Raw genomic sequence first — 7,500 nt, 5'->3', positions numbered from 1 at the left:
CTCACTTGTACGTTTTGGAGTTCGGTTGACCCTGTTTGGAAGTCTATTCACCTATGGCTATAACTGTTTGTATGAAACAGATAGTAATAGAATCTCAAACCCATCCTAAAGAGAAAGAAAGGAAGGAGAAGGGGGGGAAAAAAAAGTCTCTATTATTTTCTTGCTTCCCTCTGCCACTCTTAATGGTTTAGATGTCTTCTTTTTACAATTTTGTGTTTATTCCGTTTGGAATGAATGGTAGTGATCACCTTTCCGGTGATGAGTGGTCTCATTTTTGTACCATCCTCCTTCTTCTCTATTTAGAGTAGACCTGTTGATGTTTCTTTTAGCATGGGTTCAGTGTTGCTAAACTCTTTTCGTTTTTGCTTGTCTGTGAAGTTCTTTACCTCCCCTTCTATTCTAAAGGATAGCTTTGCTGGATAGAGTACCCTAGGCTGCTTCTTTTTGTCTGTTTTGTTTTGTTTTGTTTTGTTTTGTTTTTCATTCAAGAATTTCAATAGATCTTGCCACTCCCTTCTGGCCTGTAGTGTTTGTGTAGAGAAATCCGCTGAGAGCCTTATGGGGGTTCCCTTGAAACTCACTCTGTTTTTCTCTTGCCTAAAGGCGTTTAGGATCATTGCTTTATCCTTGACTCTGGCCATCTTGATTAGCCTATGTCTCGGTGTGGGCCTGTTTGAGTTCTTTCTGTTGGGTACCCTCTGAGCCTCCTGGACTTGGATATCTGATTCCTTCTTTAGATTTGGGAAATTTTCAGTCATGCTTTCTTCGAATATCTTTTCGGTCCCCTTGGTTCTTTCTTCCCCTTCTGGAACCCCTATTGTGCGTAGATGGGCACGCTTTCGAGGGTCCCTTAGGTCCCTAAGATGGTTTTCGTTGTTCTTTATTGGTTTTTCTCTCAGCTGTTCTGATTGGGTTCTTTCTGTTGTCCTGCCTTCTAGGCCACTTATTCGTTCCTCTGCGTGATCTAGCCTGCTTTGGACAGCCTTTAGACCAGTTCTCATTTCAGCCAATGAGTGGACCAGTTCTCCTTGACTCTTCTTTATAGCTTCGATTTCGTTTTTGACGTATAGTATATCTCTCAACACTATCTCTTGGAGTTCCTTCAGGACTTGGATCACTCCTTTTTGGAAATCTTGATCGAGCAGGCCATCCACGTCTATTTCATGGATCGTGCTTTCAGGGAATTTCTCTGGCTCTTTTAATTGGGAGTGGTTCCTCTGCTTCTTCATAATGCTCCTATCTCTCTGGCACTGTGGCTTAAGGAGTATCAGTTATCTATTGGTGTCCTTAAGGAGTTTATGTATTTATCGAAAGCCTAGGCAGGCATAAAACTTTAAAAGAGAGAGGGGGATAGGGGGAGAGAGAGAGAGACAGAGACAGAGACAGAGGGGGAGAGGGAGAGAGGGGGTGGGGGCAGGATGTTAAAAGAATGGAGAAAAAAAGGTTTGAAAACAGTGTACGATCAATAATAGAAGAGCAAGTTGAAGCAGAATAGCAATTGAGCTGAGACGTCTTCTAAAAGCCTTTAAAAACAAATAGAAAAGATCAGAAAATAATATACAATTGTTTCAAAAGTAAATTTTTAAAAGGTAATCGGAAATAGAACAGATTTTAACAAAAGATAAAACAGAGGATTTTAAAAGACGGGAGAAAGAAAAGGTTTGAAGACAGTGTGTAATCATGAATAGAAGAGTAAGTGGAAGCAGAATAGCGATCGAGTTGAGACGTCTTTTAATAACCTTAATAAAAAGGAGGAAAAAAATCGAGAAACAATATTTGAAACCTGTGAATAACCAGTAACAGGAGATCAAAACCAAGAGAATGAAAAAGGGAAGGGGGTGGATGTTTAAAAATAATAATAATGAAAAGACTTGAAATGAAACATTTAAAAGGGATTAAAACCGTAAACGTATACGACTGTTCAAAAGTAAAGGTTAAAAGGGTAACAGAAGGTAAAACCGATATAAAAGAGATTAAAAAAGAAAAAGGAAAAGAAAAAAAAAAAAGAGGAAAAAAAAAAAAAAAAAAGGATGTGTTCTCCTGGAGACGGTGCGCTCTTAACGGTTTCACCGAGAAGTCTTTCTGTCGTCGCCCTGTTTCGTGAACTCAGCTTGCTGTTTCCGCGGGCCCTCTGTCGGCGCCCTCGTCTGTGCTGCCCTCGGTGCCTGTGGGCAAGTAGATCGCGCCCCCTCCTGGCACCGCGGTCGGATGCTGCGTTCCTGCCGGGAAGGAGGGAGGGTGGCTGGCCGCCTGCCCTCTCCCGGCGCCGGTCGCTCCGCTGCTCTGTGCGGCTGTGTGCTCCGCCTCGGGTCGGCGCTCCTCTCCGTAGGTGGGCTCGGGGAAGACCGTGGAACCGCCCCGCCCCTGCTGCATTCCAAAACTCGGCTCCTTCTTAGTCTTGGTGGCGCGAGTTCTCTGAGGTACCGGGGCAGATATATAATATCTGCCTCAGGCTGAAAACGAGTCTCAGTCCTGCCTAGGAGGTTGCAGAGCCCCCGGGTGCGGATTCGAGTCTCGGCCCCGCCCCCGCTCCCGCCCCCGCCCGCGCGCTGCGCGCCGCGCGCCAGGGGCTATGGCGGCTGTGGCTGCGCCCCGCCTCTCTTCTCGCGAGAAGGGCCGGTGATGGCGCCGCAGGTCTGAGGAGATGGAGGCTACGGCGCCCCTCTCCCCAGGGCACACCGGCCGTGTTGCTTTGCCTTTCTTTCCCCGTAATGGACGGGTTGGGGGGGCGGGTTGTTCTGCTCTGTATCCCCTCCCGGCCACGGCGCGTGGTGCCGCCGCCACGGTCCTCTGCCCGGCTCGTGCGGCCTGTCCCGGCCCCCGGCTGCCGGCCTGCGACTCGGGCTGGGTGTCGCGGGGACCCTCTGTGCCCGTTTCACTTGGGTCGGTCGGTCAAGGGGCGCTCCGGGCAGATCTGAGACTCGGAGGCTCCCCCACCGTCCCGTCGGCCTCTCCGTTGGAGACGGGGAGGTCTGGCGAACGAGCCCTATTCCTCCTCTGCCGGTCCCTCCCGCACTGTTTTGCTTTTGACTCTTTCTTTTCTCCTTTTCTCCTACCAGATTTTGGGCGTCTTTGTCTTTCGAAGAGGGCGGTGTTCTGTCGGAGTTCCGCAGGTGGTCTGATTGGCCGAGTGGGTCCGTCGATGTGAGTTTTGGTGTATTTGTGGGAGAGGGTGAGCTACGAGCGTCCTTCTTGCTTCTTCTCGGGTTATTTTTGAAGAGTAGGTGCTGGGGATTGAACCCTGGACCTTTATTTTTTGCATGCTAAGCATGGGCTGTACTGCCTGATCTCTAGACCCTCCCCACCGCAACCCCCCCCTTTCCCACCGCCTCCATAGTACTCGATGAATCTCCTACCTAGATATCCATGCTTCCTTGGAATAGGGCCGTCGTTTTCTTCATCGGATTGATGCACGTCTGTGGATTCGTCTCGTTTCTCTCCACTGCGGTGGGTGGCATCGGGGCGTGGGGTGGGGTGGAGTGGCGTGGGCTGGGAACAGTTCTTCACGTGTAGAGGTGGAGCGGAGCGATGAGGATGGTGACTGTTTCCCCGAGTGCTCGCGCCGGGTGATGGAGGCCTGTGGTCTGACTTGGAAGAGGACTCGGGTGACCAGAACAGAGCCCGTGTGGGGTCGTTGTGGAGGGAGGAACTCCACCCCCCCCCCCAGCCCCAGCCAAGGCACTCGTACCTCATCGAGGGACGGTCGGCCGAAAACAAACGAAAGCTGTCAGAGGTTTGGGGGTGGGGGTGAAGGGGTGTGTGTGTGTGTCTGTGTGTGTGTGTGTGTGTGTGTGTGTGTGTGTGTGTGTCTGTGTGTCTGTGTGTCTGTGTGTCTGTGTCTGTGTGGTGTGTGTGGTGTGTGTGTGTGGTGTGTGTGTGGTGTGTGTGTGTCCCCGTTCCCCGTACCACGGTCTCTGGTCGAGGCCCCCCCGAGCGGAGAAACGCACGCCAGGCCGTCCGTGCTCCTGGTTGTCCGGCCGCGTGTCCCTGCCACCCAGAGATCCCGAACCGTCCCGCTCGCTCCCCTGCCATGTGCCATGTGCCATGTGCCACCTGCCTGTCGGCCGGGCGCTATTTTAGACCCTGCGAAGAAGTCGACCGGACGGACGGGCCGGGCCGGGCCGGGCCGGGCCGGGCCGGGCCGAGCCGAGCCGGGCCGAGCCGATCTGAGCCGAGCCCGTCCAGGCTGGGGTGGGTGGTGCTGGGTTCAGAGGAGTGGGGTACAAGCGGGAGGCGGGCGTCGATGGAGGGGAGGGGGAGGGGGAGGGGGAAGGGAGAGGAAAGGGGAGGGGAGGGGGAGCAGGGATGACGATGGTCTGGGGCTTGGCGTGTGGGGTGGGGGTGGGAGGGATGGTAGCCATCCTATGACTTTCTCTCCCTACCCCGCCTTTTGCAAGTCTGTTCGAGTGACAAGGTGGTGCTGGTTTCTGGCTGGTGCACACCATAGTGATTCTGTTCTTCTTTTTCCTGGTCTTTTTCAGGAACCCTCGTCCCGAGGGACTGAATCTAGTGCCCTGTGCTGCGCGGTACGACCTAGGGGTCGAATCTGCCAGGAGAGGACTTACAAGGATTTCGAGGATCCTGGAAAACTGCTACCATCCAGAATCCTACATGGATGTTCAAGATCTTGTGGATGGACGGACGGACGGAAGACGGATCGAATGGAGGCCCCGCCCCATCCCCTGGACCCCTTGGCCCAGGAGGATCGTGATGGGTCTGGAAAGGACTCTTCCGACGAGGGTCTCGGGATGGACTTTCTCGGTCTGCGGAAGGTGTTTCTGCACAAAGAGGAAGAGAGGGGCGTTCTCGGCCAGAGAGCCCGAACCGCCTCCTTTCAGGGATCCGCTCCAGTCAGGGTTGGGGTCGGGGTCAGAACGCAGCCACCGACAGCTCCCCTCCCTCGTCTTGGCTCTCCAACTTGGGAAACCCTCCTCCCTGCCCCCTCACCCATCTTCTCGTCAGCCGGCCTCCAGCTTCCCCGTGCCAACCACCTCTCTCATGCTGCCGGACTTTCCTCCTCCTTGGGCTGCCAGGAAGCTCTCCCGCTCCTCCACGTGCTTTGGCTTGGAATCCCTGACAAACACAAGCGGTGCTGGTGGGCGGGGCCGTGGGCGGTGGCAGAAGGACTCCCTTCATCTTATGGGAGCGATTTTTATCTCCATAGAGGTGGCGATTGAGAAAACACATAAAATCACTCAGAAGAATACCCATGTGTAGTATCCCTGACCTAGATCCGTGTCTGTCTGTCTGTCTGTCTGTCTGTCTGTCTGTCTGTCTCTCTCTCTCTCTCTCTCTCTCTCTCTCTCTCTCTCTCTGCCTCTCTCTCCATTTCGCTATTCTCTGTGTGTGTGTGTGCGCGCGCGCGCATGCGTGTCTGTCTGTCTCCCTTGTCTCTCTTTCCTCTCCTCTCCCCTCCTCTCCTCTTCCCTGTTCTCCCCACTTCCCCCTCACCCCTCCACTCCTCTCTTCTCCCCTCCACTCCTCTCCTCTCCCTCTTCTCCTCTCCCCTCGCCTCTTCTCATTTCCCCTCCCCTCCCCTCTTTTCCCTCCTCTCCTTTCCTGTCCTCTCCCCTTTTATCCCTCCTCTCCTCTGCTCTTTCTCTCTCTCTCTCTCTCTCTCTCTCTCTCTCTCTCTCCCTCCCTCTCTCCCTCTCCCCCCCCTTCACTTCCCTCCCTCCTCCCTACCCCCCCAACCCCTACCTTCACAGGGCCTCATAGATTGCAATCGGTTTCCATGAAATGTGATGAAGAGGGAATGAATTTTAGAATGATATCCCCATGCCATCGAATCCTTCTTCCCCAGGGATAGCGACTTATTTGTGGTCGTGTTTGTTTTTGTTTTTCTTGTTGTTGTTTTGGGGCGCATCGAGGGCGCAGGAGGCGTTGGGAGTGAGGGTGATGTTTCTCTTTCTGTCTGTCTCCTCCTTAGGACGGATTTTAAGAGGAGGGAGGACTCACAGAAATCTACCATCTTGTCTCGTACTGCAGCTGTGTTTGAGCTTCCTATACGATCTGGGCGGAACACTCCCCACCCTCACCTCAAGCCGCCATTGCCGCCCCCTCAGCCCCCTGCACCCCCGTCCAGTCCCACACTTGGGGCGGTGGTTGGGCATGGGGGGATGTTGGCGGGGTGGTGGTTGGTGGGGGGTGGGGTGGTGGAGGAAACCAGAAAACAGACCACTGTGGCACGTGGGTGACTGGGGCTTCAGGGTGAAGGAGGATGAATAAAATGGCCGGAATTAGGCTAACGGATTATTGCTTCTTTTTTTGGCGGGGGGGGGAGGGGAGGATCATTAGGTCATTCATTCATTCATTCATTCATTCACTCATTCATTTGCTGGGGGGGGGTGTCATTCGGTTTCTTATGCTCGCCCTGAAAACGGTCAACTGTCCTGACTGACTGGTTGCTGCTCACGGTTCCAGGCCTGTTGTTGAAACTGGAAGCTATCGATCTTACTGTTTCTACTGTATTTCACTCATTGAAAGTCATCATCATGCTGGGTCTCTGAGTCTTTCTCCGAGGAGAAGGTCGGTCACGGGACTAATGACCTGACAAAATAGCCTGAGTGACCAAGAAGGCCACACCTTGAGTGCTTATGAGATAACGAGATCTAACCACCAGCCTCTATAGAATGGGTCACCTGGAGGCATCGTGACACCATTCTGAGTCTTCTGATGAGAAAACGATTCTGTGGATGGTGATCGATGCCCGATTGTTTGAGCTATGGCTCTAGAACCACCCCACCCACTCCATCCCCAAGGTGGGTACACAGTTTTGAAGACGCTAGCCTGCTGTGAATCCCCTTTGCCCGGCAGAGCGATAAAATGGCCTCTTTGCTTCTAAGCTCCGAGACCTTGTCTCTGGATTCTTGGGCTCGTCGGGGACGGGGGCCGATCTTTTGGCAACAAGCGTGCTTCAGAAACAGCGGATGCCCGAGAAGGACACTCTGCCTCTCCCTCTTCTTCCGGGCCTGAAATGGGGAGGAAAAAAACATCGCTTCCCCTGGAAGCTGGAGTCCGGAACCCGCCATCCGGAGGGACTTCTGGCTTGGCCTTCTCCTGGGGTGGGGGGGGGAGGGCACGCCACTGCACGTGTTCTTTGTCAACTCCCTGTTTCTCTCTTCTCGAGTTATCTCTTTGGGACGGCTCCCACACTGGGTGAAAACAGACAGACAGGCTGGTATGTCTCCCTACCCCACCCTTCGCCCCCAAATGACTGATCTCCTGTCCCATCAGAATCACCACTTGTTTTCCAACGTGGCTTTCTTGGATCCTGGAGGACTTGTAAAGGAAAAGCCCAGCTGGGCTAACAAGCTAAAGTCACAAATCTAAGTGTGATAAGTGTCCGTTTACTGATCTAAGTTCTGCTGGGCTAACTCGTAAATCTGAAGTTTAGTGTCAGTTTACTGGGCTAACAAGCTAACTCGTAAATCCAAGCTCAACAAGTGTCAGTAACGTGATCTGTTCCAAATTGATAAGCTCCAGTGTACTGATCCTTTG

Source organism: Camelus bactrianus, unplaced genomic scaffold, assembly GCF_048773025.1.
Source record: "Camelus bactrianus isolate YW-2024 breed Bactrian camel unplaced genomic scaffold, ASM4877302v1 HiC_scaffold_11, whole genome shotgun sequence".
Lineage (NCBI taxonomy): Eukaryota > Metazoa > Chordata > Mammalia > Artiodactyla > Camelidae > Camelus > Camelus bactrianus.
The sequence above is the reverse complement of the archived record's forward strand: the minus strand, read 5'-3'. Positions refer to the sequence as shown.